At 31.0% G+C, this 15,049-nt stretch overlaps 1 protein-coding gene across 3 annotated transcripts in view; it reads left to right on the top strand.

Annotated features, from left to right (window-relative positions):
* The window catches only part of LOC132756916 (homeobox protein php-3-like), a 73,836-nt gene that overhangs the window by 38,401 nt on the left and 20,386 nt on the right, over positions 1–15,049 (top strand). The gene's annotated exons all lie outside the window — the stretch shown is intronic.

Below are 15,049 nucleotides of genomic sequence, written 5' to 3'. Positions count from 1 at the left end.
TAACGCCGCTCTTTGATCTTTGTGTATTTCTATGTCACAAGAGAATTAAAACGAACTTTATGATATTGTTAGCCTATATAATAGTGGTCAGCCTTTGACTAGAATGCCTTTGATATGGTCATGGCCACCTCTACCGTACTAGATAAATGTTTCAGATAATATGAAATAAAATTGTACTAAATCAGTACTTGTCCTGTAATAAAGTAGCGTTGGTAACCAAACCGAGAGCCCGCCCAAGGGTAATACGAATCGTAATAAAATGTCTATATTCTGATCATTTGAAAATAAACAAAGGTATCATTAAATGAAATTTTTATGTAACAACGTAGAACCTAGTTGAAATTAAATGTCAAATATACTGTGTATTTATGGTCAAATTATGACTAAAATGTGTTCCTTTACAAGCCTTTACACACAGTTTTATGTATTCTTCTAGAATAAACATTTCAGGCCGTATCGTTAAAACACACTAAGATAATAATTATACTATTTATCATAAAGTAAATTTGTAGCCTCGTGCCAGTCATGAACACGGTAAAAAGTCTTAAAACATTTGTACTTATTAGTATTATTTATTGTTATATGTGGCTGATTTATTTCGTAAACATTTCAATTATTTTTGTAGTCAAAACATAATAAAAATAATAATAAAAAGACACCTTTTGATAGGTAAATAGATATTAGAAATTGTTATATATTGATTGAGTAGGCATTGTAACGTATTAAAACTATTTCATCGGTTTTTTGAAAAATAGTTTTTTTTTTCTGTTTTTTATTATTTTTTTTAAATGCCATTTCTTTGTAAATGTTTCGGATATGAGTACAATATATAGGAAAATGTTTGCCTTTTATTCACATGGTTACTAATTCTATTTAAAAGCATTTAAGGTTCTTATGACATACCGGATTTAGTCATAAATAACAGATTGGGTAAATGTTAAATAGCATCTGTAATTCTTTCATTATAAGTATGTATGTACCTATAAATCACCTTTTTTCTAAACAAATTTGTAGCGATGTATGCAAGAGATTTAGTGGTACACTTTTAAGTTATTTCACGTAGAACATTTGATTTTTATTAGGATTATTTTATATATCTATTTATTTATTTATTTATTTTTGTTTTCTTTTTAGAAATAAGTAAAAATAAAGCATTATGCACTCTTATGCATAGGCAGCTTTCATTTGAATAGTCTGATATAACACATTAATATTACTGTTGAGATTATCATTTTAAATACACATGTTTCTACCCAATTACAAATGGCAGATAACCGTTTTCACAGTTGACTGTTTTTAAGTCTATATTAATTACTTAAAAAATTAAATTTACATTTGTATGCGGCATTGTTCTTTGCATTTCGGATGACCTTTGTGTTCCATGTAGGCGTTTATTTACAGAATTACTAGACATAAAAAATCGCGAGGTTCGTTTGCATGGAGATTCCGTGCATAGACTTAATTTGAGATAGTCGTTTATTTAGATCCAACAACACGCTTCATTAAACTATTAATAATTAGACAGTGGTTTTATTGGGGGTATTGTCAATGCAAAAATGTTTTTACGACCATCGCTTCGTATTCATCTCAGAACGCTTTAGGCAATCAATACCGGTAAGAGGCAGTTGCACCGAGTCACTTGCAAATATCCCTCCGCGCACTATTTTACGACCAGAATACCTGCATTTTTGAACACTTTTGGACAAACGGTTGGTCATGAATATGATTGTAGCCACCTGTGTACCAATTTCGATGGGTGGGAAAACGGACAGACTAAATAGCCAGCATACTGATGTCCTCTGTGAATTGACGGTTTTATTTCTACGCGCTTGTCATTTTAAGCAAGTCTTATGATCAGCTAATAACGATATGAAAACGTTGAGGCAGGGAAAGTGACATTTTTATAAGAAATTCTTCATTTCTGACCATATTTGTCACGATGTTTGATAGACATGTTGTCCAGTTGTCCCCATACTGATGAAACTGTTTTTCCCCTGATTTTTGTAGTGTCATTCTGTCGCCTAAATAATTTTCTTTTATTTTTTTCCCCTCACAAATGATAAAGTGACCTTTGATCCAATGAGATTTTAATAACGTAATTGTAACTTTCCGTAAGTATATGGTCATATACATCTAAAAACGCGGCCAGATTGTCTTCTTATTCCGCCTTGTTCTGTTTGAAAAGAACTAAAAAGATATCCCATTTCATTAGCAAGATATACGCGATTGAAAAAGTTGTTTTGGTTTGGTTAAATAACTAGTATGCTTTTTGATAATTTATATTTATTGTATCATCATTTGTTTATATTTATATTATATTTACCCTGTGCTTGGTTTTTTTTTTTTTTTTTTTTTTTTTTGTATATCTTGTCAACTTTTGTTGAGATGAAAGTGTAGATTTATATAGACACATTGATTCATAGGAGAAATAGATACATAAAGGAATGTGCTTTATCCGCATGTGTAAGTAACATTTATCCCACAAAAATAGCCGAGAAATAGATACTTAATTTAATTTAGAATAAATACAATTTAATTTAGAATAAATACAATTTAATTTAGAATAAATACACATTATTTAATTCAAAAAATATACTTAAACGTGTGAGAAAAAAATCAAAACATTCTTATAAATGAAGAAAGAATATGATCATGTTCATGACCATTTCTTCTTGCCCCTAAGATATATTTTCATCGTGTGGAAAAAGCCATACCATAAAATGACAATACAATGGTTATAAACTTCTAACAAATGCATGTATAAAACTAGAGTAAAGTACCTTTTTACTGTAATATAGTTATTCACAAGCACAGTACAGAAGCCTTGATGGCCAACAAGAACATTAAATGTTACATATATATGCCAAACAATAAATTAATTTGATATTATCTAGTATGTTTAAGTCTTTATAGAACAATAACAAATTGCTTTAAGAGCAGGTTAGGGGCGTTTAAGTATGATTTGATGACTGTTTTACATTTTTTATTTCAGAAAACTTAACTGTTAAGCTATCTTAGTGAAACAGGGATGAATGTTTTTTTTAAATGTTAAATGTCATAGTTTGCAGACTTCGTGAAAATGTTTGCACAAAAATAGACGAATTTGGGCGCAACTTAATTTTATATGCAATCGTGATCCTGATGGTCGTTTTTCCGCGATGCAAGTACTTATAACTGTTGCATTATTGCAATCATGGAACAAATATGCTAGATTTTTAATTTTACATAAAACAAGCTTGCATTTCTTTGATAATCGAAATATTCGAAAAACTTACGAATTTTATAACAATAAAAATGCGATGAATCATTCTTAATGATATAAAACACACGAAACTGTTTATACTTAAGGGTAAAAATATTTAGATATCGTTTTCAATAGTAATATAGATTCAGAAATATTTTTAGTACCTGTAATACCTTTTAACGTGAAGCAATGCAATAATGCGAAGTGAACGTAATCTTTTCTATGACCTACCTCAAATTTTTACCACAGGTGTTCCCCCAAAACATTGTTTTGCTTTTTTTTTCAAAATGACTGATTTTCGTTTTTTTACATTTTTGACAATGTTGTGTTCAAACGCCAAACGAACGCTCAATGTTCCATAAACGTGTTATTTTCAATAAAAGATGAAAGCGACTCTTGGTAATGGTCAACGTGTATTGCCATTAGAACAATAGAGCATTGCAATCGGAACCATTGCGCGGAAGTCGGCCATATTACAGGCATAAAAATTCGACCCGCCCTGCAATTTCATGGTTATTTTATGTTCTTGCGAACTCTTTGATGATGGTAGAAATCGTAATCAAACCATGTGTGGGGTTTATCAAGAGACACAAGACACCATGTTGCTGTCCCTTTGACTTGCAACTCCTTTTGTGTAACAAGCATGTAAATAAAAATGCACCGAAAGTCTTAAGTTTTTATTCCATATACCAGTCCATTAAATACAACCAGTACAGACAAAATACTTAAGGTAAAACAAAGTTATTAATCAATGAAACGGGTACGAAACAGTCATTTCCACTACCAATGAAGATTTCATCAAATTATATAACAAAGTTATACATGCATGCACATATATATTTTGTTGTGTTTTTCCGTGTTTTTTTTTGTCTAACATTAAAAAATCAAGTAAATAAATGAAAATGAAAATAATAATATAAAAACAATCTTGAAAGCAGTTTAGTTAAACGGGATTGTTTTCATTCTATTGTGAACTGTAATAAATAATAAATGTTAGAAAATTAAACTGTTTTATTCAAGTTTTCAATAAAAATGCATTTGTATTCCTAAACCGTTTATTAATGTTACCGAAAAAGGGAAACGGTTCCTTTATAAGATATACGCATATATTATGTCTATAAGATAGCATGCTGTCTAATTTTCGTTTTAAAATATAATAACATTTAAACAAATTATGTGATGTATACATTTATATATACTCAATAGAAGGACAACGAGTGCATATAATTCATACATTTATATAATTACATTATGTCAAAGCAAAGGTTAAACGTGCGAGATAAAAAGGGCCTTTTGTCTTATGGTGGCATGTAAATACAGATAAATTTGCGCTGTGTTTTGTCATATACACGGGAAGACGATAGTGGTTACTTTATTCAGGTTTTATCATCGCGTATTTTAATCAAAAGGTAGCATTTAATACGGGTTTTACTGTATTGCGTCAATGAAAGAATAAAGAATAGTGAGACAATGATTATATAAATACATATATATATTTCAAAAGAAAATAATGTTATAACAATGATTTTATACGAAGCGGTGCTTTTCGATCTATATTTCCTGTTTTTCTTTCTAATGTTTTGGCTACGTCGGTGTTGTATACTTTAGTTTTGGTGTGTCTGTAAAGGAAATAATATAAGGAACTTTTGCTAGTTTAACATAAATGTATTTTGATGTATATAAATAAAGGATATTTGTTTGTTTTGCATGTAAGATTGAAATATAATTTCACTGAGTGAACACCAGATGCAATATTTTCACGAGTGGCGTAGCCACGAGTGAAAATATAATAGCTGGTGTTCACGAATGAAATATATTTCAATCTTATATGTAAAACAAATAAATTTTCTATTTATTTCATGTTTTTAAGTGATTTTAAGTATTTTTTACTGATTTTGCCGCGTAACGTCGCGCATTCTCCTTTGTGACGTCATCATATCATGACGTCACATCATCAATTTTGAAATACAGTTCTGTTAAATTTCTCTAATTTTGTTACATTTTTAACATGATTTATGGTGAGTTCGACTTACTTTTCCTAAAGAAGCAAAATTTACGTACGACGGCATTTATTTTTGCCTGTTATTCCATTTAGTTATGATTTTCTTTTCATCCGCATTCAGATATAGTCCGGCTACAGTGAAAATTATATTTTATAAATTTCACTAGTGGTTTATCAGAATATAATCATCTGATATATTACAATAAAACACTGGAAAGCATGAAATAAATATTCTTACTTTTCCTGATGAATTCAATTATAAAAGATACTATTAAACGTGTATGCCTTTCATTACATTAAGCAACATTAATCAGGGCTGTTTAACAGATTTTCTGTCATTTATGTAAATACAGACGTCTTAACATACGACAAATCTACGCTAAATGTTACAAAGTTTTTACCAAAATGCTTAATTAAAAAATTATTCATTTTTAACATCAAACGTTTTGCTGTTGTTGTTTCTTTTTCCCTAGTATGTAAAAAGAGAGTAAAGACATTATGAAAATATGCAGGATTGTTAAACGATTAAATCACCGTTTGTTTATTAATATACTATAAGGTGTTAGAATAATTACACGTTACAATGACAGTACTTTTGTTTCATCTATCGTCTTGCCTGTTTATTTCGTGACCGCAACTGTCAAACATGACCGCAACTATATAAATTTATTCTCCGTTCGTCCTCATATATATTCTGGATTATGTTGATGACCGTTCAACGTTTGATTGATATATCAAAGAATGTCATATCCCTAAAGGATGTACGTCTTGAGTTCTAACGAAGGGAATTGTCATATACTTCTTTTCCGGTATGCCCAAAAAACGCATCATCTGTCACCCAACAAGCGTATTTAAGGTTGAATTTCATCATAATACGGTGCTGCATTTTAATATTCAATAAACTGCAACTTTTTATCTCTAATGAGTTTTCAGCTTGATAGAAATGACAACGGTGGCCATAAAAGATGAAATAATGTATTATAATGCGAACTTATAATTCAATTATAATTGAAAAGTGAACTGTAATCACTTTTTGTACGACTAATTAAAACATATTATTCTGCCATTCTATTTCATACAGTAAAATGCATCTGTAATTTTTACCGTAATTTTGAAACTTAGCGCAAAATATCACAGAAAAAAGAGTTAATTATTCAATTTGATATTTGTTCGAAAAAGTTTGATTTAGAGCCGAACTAGACGATTATTTAAAAGCAATAAATAAAATTGGAAACAGAAGCGACCCTTGTCTAATTCCCTTATTCACCAGAAAATCGTTTTACGACCCGCAGTAATCAATTAAGCATAGGTAATTTTGTCCGAACAATTTGTTATTAGTATCACTTTACAACTAAAGGCCAATTGGTGAAAATGAAACCACAGACGTATTTCACTTTCATTCAAGATCATTTTATATAACCCCAATAAACGTGTCATAAAGAAAACAAAAGTGAAAGAGTTAAAACTTGCAATTACGACCCATTACGCGCTTAAACTTTGTCGATAAGTGCTAATGATAGTATTATATCAAAATAGTTTTGGTTCGAAATTTATGTTTTTTGTTGATTTGTAATACCCTTGTTGTGACTTGCCCTCGGGCTTTAATTAAGTTACACTGGACTGGCATTTATGCGCGCATGACCGAAACGTCTTTCTTGAAAAGCACTTCTTGTATTTTATCATTTTTTGTTATATTGAATTTAGAACCACCTGAAATGTATAGACGGTTCTGTGAAATACTTCTCATGTATACGAAAATTCATACATGCAAGTTATATCAATGAAATTGTCAAAAAAAAAAACATTATTTAAAAGTGTCACTTTTCAACATCTACATCAAGCCATATGTTTACCACCGTCCACCAAGTGGCACAAACATATTCCTAGCCCAAAAAGCAATGTGAAAGTCGAAGAAGAAATGTAAGGTCTGGTACGCCACCACTGTATAACCTTTGCGTGTTTCGGGGATATGTTTAAACCACAAGTGTAAATCAAAGAAAGACTGGGTACAAAAAAAGTATTTCCCGAAAAGTTTTCTTTCCAACCACAAAGTGTAGTCTGTATGGAAAGCGAAATATACATGTGACATATTTCACATTTTTGCAGCACTAAAATCTTTATAAACTAAAAAGACAAAAACAACAACAAGGAAAAAAAATAACGATCAATAAATAGACGTATCTTTTTTGCATCCTTTTAGATTGATATTTCCATATAGAAATGATACCCAGTAAATTTGGATATAAGAAATTAAACCAATTCGTTCTACCGGAATGGGGTTATTTTCCCTTAATTATGATTAAGCCACTTTTCGCGTAACGGTTATTTTTCAATATAACAATGAAGAGCTTTTAAATGAAACAATATAACTGACTTCCAATACTGGTTCATTAACTACCGTTTATCATATCCAATGTATAAAATAGAATGTTAATTATCGTATTATTATGATAATTTAATTAATAGTTTACGGTGTACGTATTGAGTATTTAATGTTGCCATCAATGAATGAGATCAGAAATAGTTTTTTTTATCTTCGTGATGGATAAGGTTTCATTTACATTTGTATCTGTTCCTTATGTGCTTTGTAAAAATAATGCTGTGAATTTAGAACGTAATAATATAATTTCTTACACTGCAAACTTGAAAAGAAGAGCTCTATTTTCTAACTTTTTCTAAATTAATCTATAATTGTCTGCAAATGTGTGATATCATTTTTTAAGTTTTATTTTGAAAAATATGTTAGCTAAGAAAGGATGGAATCATAAACGTTGGCTTATTCGGTAAAACTGAAAATGAATCAGGCTATGTTTAAATGAGTCTTCTACGGACGGCAGTGGTGGTTTAAAGCAAGGCATCGTCAATGCGTTCTTGGAGCTTGTTCAGCAGAATGTAACATTTAAAAGAAGAAATTGGTATATTTTATAAAATTAATACCATATCTAAAGTCTAAAAATACAAATTATGGGATCTATATAGGAGTGTGTGGTAGATGTAATAATACATAGTTTTTCCTCTACTGGGACGGAATATACTATTTAAAATGCTTTACTGATTGAAAAATATAAATAAAACCATTCCTGTTCTATGGTTAATTAACTAAAGACCGTCTCGGCTTTTCAAAACACGGCACAATTTGAAGAGGGCGCACAGGGTCGTTTATTAGATGGAGTGATCTAAATTAAAAAGTATTTCTATCCTTCATTGGTCACTTGAAACTGTACAATAAATTACTCAGAACGTTTAGAACTTTCTGTTTTCAGTTCATTTAATGGACAAATTTGCACTTATGTAGATAAAGGGCGCTAATTGCAACTTTTACGCTTTGTTGAATACCAAATTGCTTGTTTCCGTACTTTCAAAAAAGTACACACTTAGTACTTTGGAATTTAACAACTGTATCAAATGCTGTTTAAACTAATGGCTGTTTTGGCCGAAACTATTTGAAAAAGGCAAATTTTGTCCTCGGTGACCTTCAATACATCACATGGTAGAAAGTATTTTGTGTTTTGAACGTTGGGAGAATACATTGAATTTTCCGCGTTGTTGCAAACGCTAAATCTAACATGTCATTGTCCGTCTAAGATGTAAATTATCAATTGTTCCTCATTAAGCTACCAATACCTGTAATTACGAATTCATACCATATGATAAAATAGGTCCATGTTGACAGATGGGGCGTTATTTGAACATCTTCAAAGATTTATAAAAATCCGATACCAGTAATTCTTTTGAGGAATTCGTCAAAATCGTTTACATGGTTTATCGTTTTTGAAATTGAAAACGTCACAATCATGAGAGGGTTTAATAAACGGCACTTGTTACCAAGATGCGGACCATGTTTGACGAGTCATCCTCGCAGTTTATCTTTACAAATGCGTCGTTTAATTTACGACAACAGTGGTCAAGATGCGGACCAAAAACATGATTTTACAAAATTGAAGTCGGGGCAACTTTTAATCGGTTGAAATTCTAGCCCGATGGTATTCAGTTAATCACGATTCTATTGAAACATTTTAGTATTAACTGTAAGGAAAACTTAGCAGACATTAAGTGATATTGAGATGTTTGTTGAAGTCAAATGCCGTAAATATTAAAACTTACATAAAAACAACAACAACAAGCTGCGGCGGCATGTCGGAGGTAACAAGTTCGATAACATAGCTGGTAGGCTCTAAATTTAATATTCAAACAACCAGGTCTGTTCAGTAAATAATTAAATAACTGACCATTCTGTTGCCAAAGCGCAATATGAAGGAGCTCTACACCCCCTCGCACCGCCCTCTCAAAGTTCAACTGTTTCAAAATTATACCACTGGTTTTGCAATTTTCAAAAAATGAAAATAAATACTTAATGTACTAATGTACATAACTTGGGGGATCAGTAAACTTACTTCCTGCCTCACCCCCCCCCCCCCACACACACACACACATATCCATTCTCTCTATATTCATAATAGTCCGATCAAACACAATTAGCACGATGTTACGAGCCAATTTGATGATCTTTACATGTAGTTATTTCACATGTTTCAACATAACTGCGGTATTGCTACGTGTCCGTCATGTCATCTTAGATATACTATACCAGATGCGACAAACACTTCGGTCCGGAGAAAGAAATGTTTATATTAGTCACTTACGGAACGTCTGATTTGGAAACCTTTCCGCTACATACGAACCTTTTCCCGCTTTATACATTGATATTTTTGTCATTTTTATTACACTTTACAGAAATTGTAAAGTAAATTTAATTTTTCTTTACTCAAGAAAAGATAAAAAATAGAATTAATCGTACACGTCTAAGCCTAGACAGACATTTTTAGTACCTAAACTACTATGAAGAGTTGATGAAAAATCTAATTTTGTCATAAAACAAGTCACTTTCGAGCCCAGTCCCTGTCTGGTTAAAATTTCACTCTCCTTGAATGTACTTTTACAGGAGAAAAATATAGGGATCCGGTCTTATAACCCATTTTGTAGTTATTCCAAGCTATGCAACTAAAATAACGATCTCAGGGTATTTTTTGCATTTCGTTATGCAATAAAGGCTTTCAGATGTCAATCTTTGATCAATTCAGGCAGCCCTTTTGCCTTCTTATCCAAAAGGTACTGCAGTTTACAGTTACTCTATATCATAGATTATGCTTAATTAGGCTCAAACGTTATGTCGCTAATTTGTATGAACATTTTACCTTTGTATTTTGTAAAACAATGACCAATGATAATGTAATGTACATTTTTCTTGTCATAATTGCCACATCAAAGCCCCGGCTGACCATGATGTATGTGTAAGCGTTTCTCAGACCATAGATCAATCTTGCAACTCAACGATGAGTGACAAGCGGTCCGAACGTCTATCCACGTGACAACCTTTGAACCAAGGTTGCGAAGCGGCTCGTAAAACCGTAATGCATTTGTCTTTTAGGAATGTATATCAACCTATAAATAATATTTTGTGAACCATTCATCAACATCGAACATCAGTTCAACATTCTTCGTGTTTTTCGTTCAAAATGATTCTGAAAATCATCGTCTGCGTTTGAGCGCCAGAAAACTTAAGACAGACAATTGGGACAACGTCGTTGGAATTCCATCCGACAACTGTCGTCTGCCTATTACTTTATTGATTATTATATTCTTAATAAGTGATATGATTTGATATGAAAACGTCAGTTTTTATTCATCCATCATTATTTTGGTAATACTTGAGTCAAATTATGTAAACAATTGTATGATCAAAAAACTAGGGAAAATGTCTCCGATGTTTTTGTACATGAGATTTGTGAACGCAGTTATACAAAAATAATGTAATTGTGTGCATTAAATATGAACAATTGTAGACAAAAACAGTCTGACGTAATGTTTCCAATTCATTTCTACTTTAATTAATTTGTGTTCTAGTTAATAAAACCCTGCATTTTAAATGAAATAGTGGTACAATTTTTGTAAATAGAAATTCAATTAGAGAAATGAAAGGCATTTCGGGAAATGAATTTCATTCATATTTACAAAAAATACGCGGAAAGCACATAACTGGGCTGAGTGTACTTCCGGTGACGTCATTCTTCAAATCTTTAAAAAAAAAATTATAATTTTTTTTTTTAAATTTAATATTTTAAATACCCTGTACCCATGAAAAGATACTAGAGGCCTGAAAAAACATGAAAAATTGTAAATGCATAATGAAATTAAAAAAAATTTAAAATTTTTATCAAAAAATGCAAAAAAGGGTTTTAGTTTTGTCTACTTAAATGATCGATATTTTAAAATTAAAAAATTTGGCCTACTTTAAATTTGGGGTTGGTACCAAAGTTCAAGACCTTTTAAAAAAGTTTTAATTCCAATTAAGAATCAGAGCTACTTACTAGATAGGGCTTATTTAATGTATTCTTATTTGCAAGAGAAAATAATTTCCTGTTCAACTGTAAAAGGGTTGCGCGTTTGTTTTGTTGTTTGTGTGTTGTTTTTTTTAGTTTTTTTTTTCGTTTCTTTTCGAAAAAAAAATCATGCTGTACAGTAACACTGATCACTTATTGAACTCTGTAAACTTAGAACGTACATTTTGTAGATAGTTCAGTGATGTTTAAAAAAACTTCAAAATTAAACTTTTTTTTCAAGTAGAGTTAAAGCTTTTCAGAGTTATACATTTCATTTATGAAGCTTTTGTTTTGAAATGACTTTTACGAAAACATACCAATTACAGTATGACATTATCTAAATTGCTGTGATTGGAACTGGCACATTTCACAAGCTTGATGTTTCTAGTATTCGTTTGTTTAGGCTTTTTATTACAATACACACTTAAATTTTCATTTAAATTATACAAGGGTATAGATCGATATTATTTATAATACCCGTATTATACCCACATGTGTATTCATACGATATAAGCACAAAATGACCGAGATAATCTAAGGATTTCCACTCTTTTTCTGACATTTACACTGTTTAACTTTGAAAGTGTTTCATATAACAAATCTAAACTTATATAACTTGGTGTTTGATTGCTTGGTTATTGGGAAAATCCCCAGATGATTGACCAATAGAAACACTGAATTCTAAAAATTACTCTTAGACTTAAGTCTTTAACTCTTAAGCCTAGCTGAAAATCACAGTTCCATCCCTTGAAATAAGATTTTTCCCCAGATTGTCTTGCACAGTTTAATATAACATGCACGGTAATTGTTCGCAGTTTTGAAATAGTTTCACATTTTCTGTTTACGAACGGAAACGTCGTCTAGGCGGTCATTTGTTAAAGACTTCAAACCAAATGTCACTCAATAGCAAAACGCATGAGTAATCGTTACAGTTGTTTGTTTCTTTACGTACAAGAATATTTACATTTTAACAGATGTTGACCCACCGTGTCTCGTTTGATATTAAAATGATAAAGTGATCGTACAATTGTGCATGTTATCCTTTTCTTTAAAAGACAATACACAAAGGCACGTTTGCTATACATTGAACGTCATGTCAGAGCACTGCTAATTACTTTAAAATCAACTTTGAATACGGAAGAGCTGTAACGTGCAATCTCGAGTAGTACTTGTCAAACATGGATGTTGTGTGATGTCGAACATTGCCGAAAGTTGTCGAACACTGGCGGACAAGTAATGTGCTGTAACGTTGAGGTGACCAGGGTCGTTTCCGGAGCATCGAGTGCAATTTGTCCTTTTTTTCGTTTTTCAAATGATGAAAATATTCTTATAGTCTTTCGACAACAATGAATGGTTAATATAGAAGCTTAATCAAGTATTTACTAAAGAAAAACAAAATATTTTGTTTAATTTGGTACAGAGAAAATTTTACATGAATTGGATATTTTGTATATATTTTATTGTAAATGTGCGGAAAATATATTTGCCAAGTGTTAAGAACCTTTAAAATGTATCTTAGCGCATTCGCCCAATCTTCTTACAAAAAATCGTTGTAGTTTTGTTTTAATATAGATAAACACGTGCGTTTCTCTTCATAGAACGTAGCACGTGCTCCTTTAATTATTTCTCTGCACAATAAAATGGTAAAACCAATTACACCAAACTAAAGGGCGTACATAACTGTTGCGATTTCCAAAAGAATGTATTAAATTAGATCAGTAAATCCTCTTTGGTAATAAATAAGTTTTACGATATATTTTATTATCAATTTATGGAAAGAGAACAATGTGTTAACAATGTAATCTTTCAGCAAATAATTTTACTGTCGAGATAAACATTTTGTAAAATAGATATATAGAGTTAGCATAATCAAATGCATTGTTATTTATATAAAACGGTTGTAAAAATGCAGATAATTGGATCAAAATTTTATCTTTTTTAAAAAAATTGAACAACTTAATTTTTGTACCTGTTTCGGTTATTGACAAGTTTGCCTGCCGGCAAAATCGATATCTTTTCGTGTTTTGTGCTAGAGTTATAAAAAAGCAATAAAATTAAAACAAGTCAACAAGCAATCTTATCATTGTTAAGATCTTATCTCTCTCGAACCATTGTTTAGCCATTATCTGGCCCTAAAATCGAACATAGATCACTTTCAAACACGTCCATTTATGCCTAGATAATGTAAGAGTCAATCAACCATGGAACATCTCCAACCCTCAAATCTTCAATTGGGTTCGAGGACAATTAACTGTCTTCGAAACATCTTTAATTGCTATTGCAAAAATATTTAAGCAATTACATCTCTTATTAAGATGTAGATCATGAAGATGGACCTACCGACAAGTAAAGACGGCCGCTTTAACCCTCGTCCTGCGTGCCTAGGGGGCATAAATTTGCTCCCCCGTCCTTTCAGTTCGATGTTTTGGCTTGTCAATATTCGATGATTAATTGGTCTGGCAATGGCTAATTTTCTTACAATTTCGGTAATAGCACTTTTTCTTCAGGTAATGTTAAATTATAGACGCATAGTCAAAAAATGCCAGTGCGATTAGAAGATTTCAAATCGTTCACCATTTTCTAACCGTGTCTGTACTGCATTTACAGATGATCATTCAATTATGTTATATTATATAACCCTGCGTCTGTATATATCTTTATTAAAGTTGGTAATATAGATCCCAAATGACGTTTGCTCCAATGTTTCGTTTATCCCGTAGTATGAGTTCTTTTTTCAATATATCTAATTATCAATGTTAAAAATACGTAGAATGGTATTCCTTACATAAAAATGCTCCTATTGATTTATGCATATAAGAAAATGAAGTACAACTTGGTAATAGAACGAAACAAATCAAAACAGATTAGTATCTTACCTTACTGAAATAAAAATAAATATATAAATAAATAAATTAGTATTTCAACAAACAGTGGCCATAGAACACCCAATTTCGCCTTATTTTGCAAAAGAAATTGTCTGATGTCTAGTTAAGCACTAATATATATTTCCCATGCTGTTTTACTTTGGTGCAATATCCATGTAAATCATTTAATAAAAAAACAACAACAACATGTTTAATGTCATTTAGGAACTTTGATTAACTTAAAATGCATATCTGTCGCATGAAGTCGATTACCATAGCAGAGTCTATATATAGCATTTGTCATTTTATAGGTATATAATTATGCACATTTTATAGGTTATATATGCACATTTTATAGGTATATATGCACAATTATAGGTTAAATAAGCACATTTTATAGGTATATATTCACATTTTATCAGTAAACAGGCACTGCATACGAAGTCCTCCATCAAACAAATATTCCATTTTTGTCCAAATAGTTAAAAACCTAAAAAGGAATAAATCTAGGAAGGACCAAAAAAAAAGCAGTAAACGTAAATAATACATAAATCATTGA

Source organism: Ruditapes philippinarum, unplaced genomic scaffold, assembly GCF_026571515.1.
Source record: "Ruditapes philippinarum isolate M1 unplaced genomic scaffold, ASM2657151v2 ctg433_1_1_1_1, whole genome shotgun sequence".
Classification (NCBI taxonomy): domain Eukaryota; kingdom Metazoa; phylum Mollusca; class Bivalvia; order Venerida; family Veneridae; genus Ruditapes; species Ruditapes philippinarum.
Note: the sequence above shows the minus strand (reverse complement) of the source record. Positions and strands in the feature narration are given on the sequence as shown.